Genomic DNA, 14,777 nt, shown 5'->3' with positions numbered 1-14,777 from the left:
CAGGGTACAGTCCAGACAGTACACACAGGCCTAGGTGTGTGTGTGCGCGTGTTTGTTATTGCCTTTTACCCTAGAACACCAAACTCAACATTTGTCACACCATCACAAAACCTGTGTATATATATTTTAAATATATTTCATTTATTAAATTCATGCCAATTTGAGGTACTCTTCTTTAATATTTCAACATGAAATTTCACAACTAAACATAATCTTTTAGGAGCTGTTTCTCAACAACCAAAAGTGTCAAATAATGGTTAGAAGCTGTTTCTCAACAACCAAAAGTGTCAAATAATGGTTAGAAGCTGTTTTTCAACAACCAAAAGTGTCAAATAATGGTTGGAAGCTGTTTCTCAACAACCAAAAGTGTAAAATAATGGTTAGAAGCTGTTTTTCAACAACCAAAAGTGTCAAATAATGGTTAGAAGCTGTTTTTCAACAACCAAAAGTGTCAAATAATGGTTAGAAGCTGTTTTTCAACAGCCAAAAGTGTCAAATAATGGTTAGAAGCTGTTTTTCAACAACCAAAAGTGTCAAATAATGGTTAGAAGCTGTTTTTCAACAGCCAAAAGTGTCAAGACCAAGAAAATCTATTTTGTTCAGTGCTTAAAGTGAGAAGTGCAGCAGCAAACATCTAGGTCATAAGACCATTGTTGGTGCTATATTATCAGATCTAATTTGTGAGTAAAGCTTCATTACGTAAGCCCACATCACCTATGAACACAGGCCCGGTATGTTATGTGTGTTTATGTCTCATTTCACATTTGTGAGTAAGGCTTCATCACGCCATCCCACATCACATAATTAACATAGGGTTAGGTATGTGATGTTGGTTGATGACATGTGAGGTATGTCTTTTATAATGTGCGAATGAGTGAATCTTCATCTTGTCAGTTAACATCACATTATGTGGTGTATTTATGTGATTTATTTATGCTGCCATTTGCAGCTAAAACTTCATACATGCCGGTCAGTAGGCGAGGCATTGACGATGGGCCTATGACTCAAACGTTTTCTGCTGCGCACTTTTCACTTTTAGCACTTTGCAGCACTTTATTAGCATGAGAAAATAAAAGATTATCTTAGTTTATGTCTGAAGAGTTTTCCTTAAGTTAATTGTGGAGTGAGTCTTCTTCCGGTTTTCAATTGTATAAAGACATAGTCATGATTCAAATTGAGTTTGTAGGCTATTAAGGACTTTTTTTCTCATTATCTTGCCGCAGGAGGTCAGCAAGAGTAAGTTTTAAAAATATTTAGCAAATTTGAAACTAATTGCTGATTTGGACCTGTAAATTATAACACCAACTGGTGGCACTGGTGTGGTACTACTGGTTTACCAGAACGGGGTTCAACTCCCTGCGGTGCCCTCAATTTGTTGTATTTACATGGTTCATTTTCTGCTCATTGTGTTGCCTTTTCATAGACAGACATGCAAAAGTGTAGCTTTTCGGCGAAAATCGCCGTTTTTATCCCAAATATAGGACCTGTGTGATTCATGCAAATCCGTTAAAAAAATGTTTGGGGGGGGTGAGGGGGTCTGTGAAGCCCGAGCTCGCTGCCCGGAGAATTATCTGACAGACTACTCTCGTGAGTCACTAATGATTCTGAGCGATATTTCTGCTTGCATCTGGGCGGCATGATGTGCGCAGCCGCTGGTCGCTCCGCGGAAAAAAAACCTGTTTGTGTGGACTCGGCATGAATTTTGACACACTGTCTGTGACTCGCCAGTCGATCCATTAGTTTAGCTGCTACAGTTAGCATTAGCAACGTTAGCACTTTGCGTTATACTGTCTGTGGTGTGGACGCGCCGGCGTCAGTTTCTCTCGCTGTGTGTGTGTGTGTGTCTGTCTGTGTGCTCGTGTGTGTGCATGCATGCGTATGAGTAAATAAATAAAGCACGCGCGCGCGCGTGTGTGTGTGTGTGTGTGTGTGTGTGTGTGTGTGTGTGTGTGTGTGTGTGTGTGTGTGCGTGCGTGCGTGCGTGCCAGGGCTTATACTAAATGGATATATTAAAAACGAAAACATGCAGCTCAACTGTTGAATAAGGAGAGGATGTTACTCTACATGTCTTAAATTGACTAAGGCTAAAATAATGAAGTAAACTGACCCTGTTGACTAAACCATCCCAAAACATTTTATTTGTATTATAATTCATTATTTTGCCAGTGAATATAATTTTCTATTTTACATGATGTGAAGAGTGTAACTGTAAGGGATTTTGAGATGGGAGTGTGAGTGCTGGACCAGTTTCTTTCTTTAAATCACACCTGTGTGAAGTGACCCTTATCATCATACATCATCCATTCATTGTCATTTTTGTGACAATGAATGTGTAGGATTGTGTAGGACAAAAATAGCCGATATATGACAATTCATTCATTGTCAATGGCATTTAGGACACAAATCTACTGAATATAGGAGGGGCTAGTGCTCCTCGAGGGGCTAGTGCTCCTGTTGGAGTAAATTAATTGTTCTATGACTATCAGGACATGAATGTTAACATCTTGCTCAATACTGACTAGATTTGTACTGATTTAGTAAATAATCATCTGTCATTTTTGAGTGGTGCAGCCACTCAACCACACTATAGACAGCTACAGTATGTGTCCCTGTGTCTGTCCCTGGCTGGGTCCCTGTGTCCCTGGCGGTGTCCCTGTGTCCCTGTGTCACTGGGTCTGTTCCTGGCTGTGTGCCTGTGTCACTGGGTCTGTCCCTGGCTGTGTCACTGTGTCATTGGGTCTGTCCCTGGCTGTCCCTGTGTCACTAGGTCTGTCCCTGGCTGTCCCTGTGTCACTAGGTCTGTCCCTGGCTGTCCCTGTGTCACTGGGTCTGTCCCTGGCTGTCCCTGGCTGTGTCCCTGGCTGTGTCCCTGTGTCACTGGGTCTGTCCCTGGCTGTGTCCCTGGCTGTGTCCCTGTGTCACTGGGTCTGTCCCTGGCTGTCCCTGTGTCACTGGGTCTGTCCCTCGCTGTCCCTGTGTCACTGGGTCTGTCCCTGGCTGTGTCCCTGTGTCACTGGGTCTGTCCCTGGCTGTCCCTGGCTGTGTCCCTGGCTGTGTCCCTGTGTCACTGGGTCTGTCCCTGGCTGTCCCTGTGTCACTGGGTCTGTCCCTGGCTGTGTCCCTGTGTCACTGGGTCTGTCCCTGGCTGTCCCTGGCTGTGTCCCTGGCTGTGTCCCTGTGTCACTGGGTCTGTCCCTGGCTGTCCCTGTGTCACTGGGTCTGTCCCTGGCTGTCCCTGTGTCACTGGGTCTGTCCCTGGATGTGTCCCTGGCTGTGTCACTGGGTCTGTCCCTGGCTGTCCCTGTGTCACTGGGTCTGTCCCTGGCTGTCCCTGTGTCACTGGGTCTGTCCCTGGATGTGTCCCTGGCTGTGTCCCTGTGTCACTGGGTCTGTCCCTGGCTGTCCCTGTGTCACTGGGTCTGTCCCTGGCTGCCCCTGTGTCACTGGGTCTGTCCCTGGCTGTGTCCCTGGGTCCCTGGCTGTGTCCGAGCACGAAACATAACGTTATAGCATTTGTTCACCACCAAGTGTCACTGTTGCACAGCCTAACACACAGACACACAGGCCGGGAGGAGGGCTAGTACAGTGTAGTATATACTGTCCCCCATGACACCCCCCCCCCCCCCCCCAAAGTGGGTTTAGTACCGATAAACGCTTAAAAGATTTGCGCCGCGGTTTTGCCCGCGGCACAGCGTTGGCCCCGCACACTGTCACCTTTTTCACCTTGGGCCTGTTTGCATGCCTGCATAGATGATAACCCCCCCAAGTTCTTTACTGTGTTTGTAATCCCTACAGTTGGGTTTTTGGTGGAAGGAGAGCTTGGTCCCTTATTTTTCTCATCTCCTTCCACCAAAAACGGCAGTTCTGGCTGGTTGGGTTCTCGAAACTTGGCAATATGGTAGCCCTTTAATTTTTTTTTGCTGCCAATCCGATTCCAATCATTTGAACATGACAATTGGCCCTGATTTCCGATCAGCGGGCAATGCCAAACCGTGAGGACGCAAAGCCCACAACCATTGGCCAATGGGTGGCGCGATCGAGGGTATGCACATGACATCATCAATTCATTCACTTTGTGCATACCCTCTCTATAGCACTCAACTGAAACTTTAAATGGGCATAGCTCATGAACCGCAATAAAACTTTGATTTGTCTCCTCTTGCCTCACTTTCATGTTCTGACTTTTGACCTCTGACTTTTAGATCACCTGCCATTTTGAATTGTATCTCGCTCCTCCCGGGATCTTTGCTCAAAATGCCCAAACATTTCTACACTAACTTTGGAAAAAAAGGTAATTTTCTTTTCAAGTCACAAAAAAATGACTATTTGTGGGTTTACATGTAATTACTAAACTGTAGTCATGTCAGAACCTGGAAGGATCACAGACAAGGTTTTTAAATATATAATGGAGCAATCTTAAAGTAAATACTCAGTGGGTTATAGAATGAGGCAAAACGGTGATACTACTACAATACATGATTTAATATGCAAAACTCAATTAAACTCCCTTCACATAAAACTTTTCTCTATAAAATACTAGCCTATATTGAGTGTACACAATATACAACAGCGTTTGGTTGTGTAATTAACTCACCCTGGCAGTGTGACCATGTTGGGTGGAGGGGTCCCCTTACTCAGTTCTCACCCTTTTTACTTTGTCGGGTGACTGTACTGAAGACTAGCTATAGTCTTTGTCGTAGAGGTTTTTAGTCTCGACTGTGCAGAGCGTGTCAGCCCCACGGACCGAAGCCGGGAGAAGGTTCCTGGGACTTAAACGCCCTGCCTCCTATTGTAACTTTTGATATTTCGGGGACTGTAAGCATTTCTGTATACTATGAACGCACCATTTATTGTAGGGATCGATGAGTTCTCTGAGATATTGTGGTGCCTGACCATTGAGAGCTTTATAGGTGAGGAGGATTTAGAACTATGTTCTGTATTTAAACGGGAGCCAGTGTAGAGAGGCCAGTGATGGTTCTGATCACATGGTTCTCGGACCCCTAATATAGGGGTTCCTCGTTACTACAGAGGAGTTCCAAATCTTTGATTGCAACTTGTTTCATTTAATATTCATTCGTTCATATCGTTAAAGTAATCAATAAATCAATACATTTTCATTTATGTATTTATTACATTAATGACATGAACCCTAGAATCACTATTCTGAAGGGAACATTAGCAAAACAATCTGATCTACAAGCTCATGATTTAAGAGCATTGAAAAAACTGACGGACGGCATACTATGCATGATGATTTTGGAGGATTTGAGAAAAAGATTAATCACGAAAAACTATAGTCCATGGTTTCAGACTGCATGATGTTTTTCATGATTTGGCAGGATTTGAGAACAAGATGAAAATAATGGACCTGTAAATTACAACAAAAAAAACTAAGGCACTGGTGTGGTACTTCTGGTTTTCCAGAACGAGGTTCGAGTCCCTGCAGTGCTCTGCTCGATTTGTTGTATTTACATGGTTTATTTAAAATTTATGCTATTTATGATAAAAAAGAATTTCAAAATTTCAAAAAACATGGGCTATAACCCATATATAACCCATTTTTTTCAAATCCTCAAAAATGATGAAAAACGGCGTGCTATAGTATGCCGTACGATATGGGCTATAGCCCATGGTCCAAAATGATGAGAAACGAGGATAACTTTTTTTTTCAAAATTTCAAAAAACATGGGCTATAACCCATCGTTTTTTTCATTTTTTCATTTTTTTCAAATCCTCAAAATTGATGAAAAACGGCGCGCTATAGTATGCCGTACGATATGGGCTATAGCCCATGGTCCAAAATGATGAGAAACGAGGATAACAGTTTTTTTCAAAATTTCAAAAAACATGGGCTATAACCCATCGTTTTTGTCATTTCGTCATTTTTTTCAAATCTTCAAAAATGATGAAAAACGGCGCGCTATAGTATGCCGTACGATATGGGCTATAGCCCACGGTCCAAAATGATGAGAAACGAGGCTAACTTTTTTTTTTTTAATTTCAAAAAACATGGGCTATAACCCATCGTTTTTGTCATTTCGTCATTTTTTTCAAATCCTCAAAAATGATGAAAAACGGCGTGCTATAGTATGCCGTACGATATGGGCTATAGCCCACGGTCCAAAATGATGAGAAACGAGAATAACTTTTTTTTTCAAAATTTCAAAAAACATGGGCTATAACCCATCGTTTTTTTCATTTCGTCATTTTTTTCAAATCCTCAAAAATGATGAAAAACGGCGCGCTGTAGTATGCCGTACGATATGGGCTATAGCCCACGGTCCAAAATGATGAGAAACGAGGATAACTTTTTTTTTTTTAATTTAAAAAAACATGGGCTATAACCCATCGTTTTTTTCATATTTGTCAAATCATCAAAAATGATGAAAAACGGCGCGCTATAGTATGCCGTACGATATGGGCTATAGCCCATGGTCCAAAATGATGAGAAACGAGGATAACTTTTTTTTCCAAAATTTCAAAAAACATGGGCTATAACCCATCGTTTTTTTCATTTTTTCATTTTTGTCAAATCATCAAAAATGATGAAAAACGGCGCGCTATAGTATGCCGTACGATATGGGCTATAGCCCACGGTCCAAAATGATGAGAAACGAGGATAACTTTTTTTTCCAAATTTTCTAAAAACATGGGCTATAACCCATCGTTTTTGTCATTTCGTCATTTTTTTCAAATCTTCAAAAATGATGAAAAACGGCGCGCTACAGTATGCCGTACGATATGGGCTATAGCCCACGGTCCAAAATGATGAGAAACGAGAAACTATAATATCCCATAACCATATCCCTGCTGTCTGCAGCTCTGTTGGATGATCTGGACAAAGAGCTGAACAACTACATCATGCGCTGCAGAGAGTGGTATGGTTGGCATTTTCCCGAACTGAGCAAGATCATCACAGACAACCTGGCCTACTGCAAAAGTGTCCGCCATATAGGTGAGCAAATGCACAGGTTGGAATCCAGTGTTTTAGTCTATTAAGGGCCGATTCATACTCCTATTTTACCACTGTAGTGCCGAAATGATTTCGGCTCATCAGAAAATTTCAGTAGCACCGAAGAGAAGACTTTAGGACGGTACCCGCCCCCCCGAACCTCAAATGACGTCACATTGTAGGCTCTACAGAGCCGAACCGACTTTTATTCGGCTATAAAATATGAGTATGAATCGTGCCTAAGACGAAAAATGTTTGTCGACTACCTTTTTTCACTGACAAACTGAATGGAAACTAAATGAAAACTAAGCTATGACGACTAAGACTAAATATATTGACAATTTCGTCAACAAATAAAAACTAGACGTGTTAGGAAGGGACTAGTGGACAAGTGATCCAGTAAAAGTCTTTTTACACTTGGTTGCATGGTGAAAATATCCGATCTACAAGCTTTGTAGATCGGATTATTTTTCAAGTTTATTGATCGGATTATTTTTCCGCCAAAACACATTTTGTTCGACTAAATCAACACAAATTTGTCGACTAACACTAAAACATTCCAGGTGACTAAATATGACAAACTAAAATCTAAATTTTCCGCCAAAAACAACACTGGATGTCACCACTGACCACACAAACACCAGTTTGAGGGTTTACTATAGTCACTTGACACTTACACGTTCTTGTGGAAGGAGATACTGGGCAGTGAAGTTACCAACCTAAGCCCTATTGTATTCAAAATTAGTCAAGCTCACAATGCATCACAATGTGTAGTGATTTTGTAGATGTAGACAATATAATGAGTCCAAAATGCAAAGTGGATAATGAAACAGACTTCTTCAGATGTTTTTGCATCTCATTGTATAATCATACCGCTGTATTTTGTTAATTTCGAAATAATCTCACAACAACCCTTCAGCAGTGTTCTACATGGTGTGTGCATAACGTTTTTCTCATAGCGGATATGTGGACAGTTGTACAACATGCTCGCTCTCCTCATAACTGGCTTGTTACTGAACTGTCCCAAAGCAAAACCAGGCTAAATTATCTTGGTATCAAAACCAGGGTAAAATGATCTTGGTGACAACAATATAACATTTTACTTTGACCATAGATTTCTGTGAGCTTAAAACCTCACTATGTAACTTGGTTAAAAAAAATGTAATTTTGTCCAATCTGTATGGTGGGAGGATGTTAATCCATGTATCCAGGGTTATTTTGTTATAGAAATGTCATTGATATCATAGTGAATAATGAACCTTTTGGACAGTCTTAAAGCTGAAAGCAAGACAGGCTAGCGATGTAGGTCGGGACTCGGAACGTCTGTGAAATGGAAGCCCTTGTCCTCTCAGAGTGCTGACCTCTGCCACGTCGTGTAAATGATGAATGCATTTCTTGGTCCCCAGGCGTTCGCACCAACGTGGCCACCACCGACCTGTCAGAGATGCTGCCCGAGGACATCGAGGCAGAGGTCAAACTGCCCGCCGAGATCTCCATGGGAACAGAGCAACATAAAGCACCTGTGTGACCAGGTAAACCCAGTGCTAACTCCCACTGCAGTTGTGTATCGAGGGATTCATAATGGCCGTAGTGATGATGATGACGTTTGTCTTCCTCTTGAAATAAATCATGTGGGTCTTTAAGTCACTATCTCATCTGAACGGCCACAGTACCCCCTACACACACTGCTTCACAAAGTTACTAATTATAAACGTAAACTATTACTGTTCTAAAATGTGGAATCCTCAGTCTGTTCGGGAATGTATTCAAATGATATAAATTGTTAAAGCAATATAACGAGCACATTTGCAGCTGGCCGTCTCCCTACTCTGCCATTGGACATCTTCAACGTGGGGTTGGCACTGCCAATAAAGCTATTTGAGGTAGACCAGATACAGTACATCTCCCACAACAAACACGCATTACATGAGATCACTAAACGGTTACTCCACAAGACCACAAGCAATGTGTGCGCCCAGGCCCCCCCCATCTTCATTGTAGTTAGGTGTTGCAATTACCTCTGTCTGAAGAGGGAGGCAGTTGATGTGACTGTACATACAATTGAAAGATTATGGTCTTAAGCTTCAATTGTTGCATGGCCACCATTGGAAGCAACTGACGGTAAAAGCCTTGCGTGTGGACTGTGGTGCACCAAAAGTGGCATGTCTTCAAGTTCAGACTGCATTGCAGCGTGACACAGACACACAACTAAGTGTCAGTCAGACTTGAGGATTGAGGGGTCGCTCACACATCTGTTCTTTCCTTCCAGGTGATCGAGATCTCGGAGTACCGCACTCAGCTGTACGACTACCTGAAGAACCACATGATGGCCATCGCTCCCAACCTGACGGTGATGGTGGGAGAGAGCTGGTGGGAGCTCGCCTCATCTCTCACGCTGGTAAGAACCGCAGAGAGCTGTGGCACACATGAGGGGGGTTAATAATGACTGAGCGGTGATGATACTGACTTAATGTCACTGTCCTGAAAACATCATGAGGGTTTTTGTCACTACCTCATCTGAGCTCTCATTTTGATGTGGCGCACACACAGTGCTGTGTAGCTAGATATACGAAAGACTGTTCTGAACGGAAGCCTTTAATATGTATATTATGTTCCCTTTCTGTGTTCCCAAGGTTCCCTGTTGAATCTAGCCAAGCACCCGGCTTCCACGGTGCAGATCCTCGGAGCGGAGAAGGCCTTGTTCAGAGCCCTGAAGACCCGCAAAGACACCCCAAAATACGGTCTCATCTACCATGCCTCGCTGGTTGGCCAAACTACAGCCAAGAATAAGGGCAAGGTGTGTTTCCTGCTTTGTTGTACATGTGGGTGTAAATCACATTAATGCTGCACTTTGTTTAACAAAAATAAGTCTGAAAACGTAATGTCGTTATTTTCATTTTAGTGTTTGTGTAAAATACCAGTTATGCCCATTGCCCTGTGTCATGGCACCCTCGGACAAAATCTGTACATCTGTTATAGTAATTACAGAAGACCTTAAACTTTCTTAAAGTATAAACGCAGCACATAAGATTATTTGAAGATGACCAACACTGCTTTTTTGTTAAATTGTTGTGCATCTGTGGTGATAGCTGTACAAATAATGAGTTGTTGCTTAACATGGTGCCTTTTTGCAGATTTCCAGAATGCTGGCAGCTAAAGCATCCCTAGCTATTCGCTACGACGCCCTCGGTGAGGACACCAATGCAGAAATGGGAATAGAGAACCGTGCCAAGCTGGAAGCTCGCCTGCGACATCTTGAGGACAGAGGAGTAAGTAAAACTATTAAACTGTCAATCTAACCTGGGATAATAAAGTAGATGCCTTCAGAAATTATTCTCCACCACTTGTATTTTTAGTTGGTACCTTCACCAGTTCTCTCCCGTTGTAGTGAGGTATCCCGTTTATTCAACTTTTCCAGACAATCTGTGCTTTGTTGGTCTGACCATGTCTTTTATTTATTTTGCCTCCAGATCAGGAAAATCAGTGGAACGGGAAAGGCGATGGCAAAAGCAGACAAATACCAACACAAGAGGTGAATGAAGCCAAGATATAAGTCCACAAAACGCCATGGGGGTTTAATAATGACTGAGCGGTGATGATACTGACGAACTGTCACTGTCCTGAAAACATCATGAGGGTTTTTGTCACTACCTCATCTGAGCTCTCATTTAGACACGGAACACAAAGTGCAACACTCTTAATGTAATATGTCCCCTTTCTGTGTTGCAATTGTCGCAGAGTAAGCACAGTTGTATATTACTATACAGACTTTGGTTAACATCTTTGATTCTTTATTGTTTTTAAACAGTGAGGTGAAAGTGTATGATCCATCTGGAGACTCGACGCTCCCCTCCACCTCGAGGAAGAGGAAGATTGAGGAGGTTGAGGACACCTCGGCGCCCTCCACGCCAGTGGTGCCCAAAACCAAAAAACCCAAGATAGTAACGGAAGGTAGGCAGACCTGCAGACAACATGCTTCTTGTTGGGTGTCTGTTTTTCTGTTTTTAATGTTTCAAAATAAATGATGCAAATTTGTATCCGGGATTCTTTATTATATATATTTCTTCTGTTGTAAGTCAGTGGTATATTTTCTGAGAGTTTTACACTGCTTCCAGTGCTTCCATTAGCATAAAGTGCACAATATTTCAACATGTCTTTGTCGGATTACAAACTTAACTGGAAGGAAATGGAAGTCAATATCTATGCATTAGTTACTAAATACATTTTACACTTGTGATGTCAAGGCACACCTCGATGTGTATTTTGATGCTACGCTCTCCATCCAGACGTCCCTTGGAAACGGAATTTCTTCTCAGGTTCTGGTTAAAGAAAATGTAATGACTTGACATTTATGAGTCTCATGTTTCCTTCGTCTTGTCTTTCAGTCGTCGCAGAAGAAGAAGAAGCGGAAGAAACTCCCAAGAAGAAGAAGAAGAAGAAAAAGAAGTCCAAAGAGGCTGAGGAGGAGACGGTGGAGGTGAAGGAGGAGGAAATGGAGGAGGCAGAGACTTCTGTAGCAGAGCAAGTAAGTCTTGTTGCCCCGGTCGCCATGTGTCTCATTGAGGGCTGATTAACTCATTTAGACCTGAGAACGATTCTACAAATGTCTTCTAAATCCTGACAGTTTTCTGAAAAAAATGTTTCTGTGTCGGTGGTTCTCAAACATTTTAACGATATGGGCTATAGCCCACGGTCCAAAATGATGAGAAACGAGGCTAACTTTTTTTTTCAAAATTTCAAAAAACATGGGCTATAACCCATCGTTTTTGTCATTTCGTCATTTTTTTCAAATCCTCAAAAATGATGAAAAACGGCGCGCTATAGTATGCCGTACGATATGGGCTATAGCCCACGGTCCAAAATGATGAGAAACGAGGCTAACTTTTTTTTTCAAAATTTCAAAAAACATGGGCTATAACCCATCGTTTTTGTCATTTCGTCATTTTTTTCAAATCCTCAAAAATGATGAAAAACGGCGCGCTATAGTATGCCGTACGATATGGGCTATAGCCCACGGTCCAAAATGATGAGAAACGAGGCAAACTTTTTTTTTCAAAATTTCAAAAAACATGGGCTATAACCCATCGTTTTTGTCATTTCGTCATTTTTTTCAAATCCTCAAAAATGATGAAAAACGGCGCGCTATAGTATGCCGTACGATATGGGCTATAGCCCACGGTCCAAAATGATGAGAAACGAGGCTAACTTATTTTTTCAAAATTTCAAAAAACATGGGCTATAACCCATCGTTTTTGTCATTTTGTCATTTTTTTCAAATCTTCAAAAATGATGAAAAACGGCGCGCTATAGTATGCCGTACGATATGGGCTATAGCCCACGGTCCAAAATGATGAGAAACGAGGCTAACTCTTTTTTCAAAATTTCAAAAAACATGGGATATAACCCATCGTTTTTGTCATTTCGTCATTTTTTTCAAATCCTCAAAAATGATGAAAAACGGCGCGCTATAGTATGCCGTACGATATGGGCTATAGCCCACGGTCCAAAATGATGAGAAATGAGGCTAACTTTTTTTTTCAAAATTTCAAAAAACATGGGCTATAACCCATCGTTTTTGTCATTTCGTCATTTTTTTCAAATCTTCAAAAATGATGAAAAACGGCGCGCTATAGTATGCCGTACGATATGGGCTATAGCCCACGGTCCAAAATGATGAGAAACGAGGCTAACTTTTTTTTTCAAAATTTCAAAAAACATGGGCTATAACCCATCGTTTTTGTCATTTCGTCATTTTTTTCAAATCCTCAAAAATGATGAAAAACGGCGCGCTATAGTATGCCGTACGATATGGGCTATAGCCCACGGTCCAAAATGATGAGAAACGAGGCTAACTTTTTTTTTCAAAATTTCAAAAAACATGGGCTATAACCCATCGTTTTTGTCATTTCGTCATTTTTTTCAAATCTTCAAAAATGATGAAAAACGGCGCGCTATAGTATGCCGTACGATATGGGCTATAGCCCACGGTCCAAAATGATGAGAAACGAGGCTAACTTTTTTTTTCAAAATTTCAAAAAACATGGGCTATAACCCATCGTTTTTGTCATTTCGTCATTTTTTTCAAATCCTCAAAAATGATGAAAAACGGCGCGCTATAGTATGCCGTACGATATGGGCTATAGCCCACGGTCCAAAATGATGAGAAACGAGGCTAACTTTTTTTTTCAAAATTTCAAAAAACATGGGCTATAACCCATCGTTTTTGTCATTTCGTCATTTTTTTCAAATCCTCAAAAATGATGAAAAACGGCGCGCTATAGTATGCCGTACGATATGGGCTATAGCCCACGGTCCAAAATGATGAGAAACGAGGCTAACTTTTTTTTTCAAAATTTCAAAAAACATGGGCTATAACCCATCGTTTTTGTCATTTCGTCATTTTTTTCAAATCCTCAAAAATGATGAAAAACGGCGCGCTATAGTATGCCGTACGATATGGGCTATAGCCCACGGTCCAAAATGATGAGAAACGAGGCTAACTTTTTTTTCCAAAATTTCAAAAAACATGGGCTATAACCCATCGTTTTTGTCATTTCGTCATTTTTTTCAAATCCTCAAAAATGATGAAAAACGGCGCGCTATAGTATGCCGTACGATATGGGCTATAGCCCACGGTCCAAAATGATAAGAAACGAGGCTAACTTTTTTTTTTTTTAATTCAAAAAACATGGGCTATAACCCATCGTTTTTGTCATTTCGTCATTTTTTTCAAATCCTCAAAAATGATGAAAAACGGCGCGCTATAGTATGCCGTACGATATGGGCTATAGCCCACGGTCCAAAATGATGAGAAACGAGGCTAACTTTTTTTTTCAAATTTTCAAAAAACATGGGCTATAACCCATCGTTTTTGTCATTTCGTCATTTTTTTCAAATCCTCAAAAATGATGAAAAACGGTGCGCTATAGTATGCCGTACGATATGGGCTATAGCCCACGGTCCAAAATGATAAGAAACGAGGCTAACTTTTTTTTTTTTTAATTCAAAAAACATGGGCTATAACCCATCGTTTTTGTCATTTCGTCATTTTTTTCAAATCCTCAAAAATGATGAAAAACGGCGCGCTATAGTATGCCGTACGATATGGGCTATAGCCCACGGTCCAAAATGATGAGAAACGAGGCTAACTTTTTTTTTTCAAAATTTCAAAAAACATGGGCTATAACCCATCGTTTTTGTCATTTCGTCATTTTTTTCAAATCCTCAAAAATGATGAAAAACGGCGAGCTATAGTATGCCGTACGATATGGGCTATAGCCCACGGTCCAAAATGATGAGAAACGAGGCTAACTTTTTTGAAGGTATATTTTCTGAGAGTTTTACACTGCTTCCAGTGCTTCCATTAGCATAAAGTGCACAATATTTCAACATGTCTTTGTCGGATTACAAACTTAACTGGAAGGAAATGGAAGTCAATATCTATGCATTAGTTACTAAATACATTTTACACTTGTGATGTCAAGGCACACCTCGATGTGTATTTTGATGCTACGCTCTCCATCCAGACGTCCCTTGGAAACGGAATTTCTTCTCAGGTTCTGGTTAAAGAAAATGTAATGACTTGACATTTATGAGTCTCATGTTTCCTTCGTCTTGTCTTTCAGTCGTCGCAGAAGAAGAAGAAACTCCCAAGAAGAAGAAGAAAAAGAAGTCCAAAGAGGCTGAGGAGGAGACGGTGGAGGTGAAGGAGGAGGAAATGGAGGAGGCAGAGACTTCTGTAGCAGAGCAAGTAAGTCTTGTTGCCCCGGTCGCCATGTGTCTCATTGAGGGCTGATTAACTCATTTAGACCTGAGAACGATTCTA

The sequence above is a fragment of the Protomyctophum bolini genome (assembly GCF_963924005.1).
Source record: "Protomyctophum bolini genome assembly, chromosome: 18".
Classification (NCBI taxonomy): Eukaryota; Metazoa; Chordata; class Actinopteri; order Myctophiformes; family Myctophidae; genus Protomyctophum; species Protomyctophum bolini.
This window is presented reverse-complemented; position numbering follows the sequence as displayed.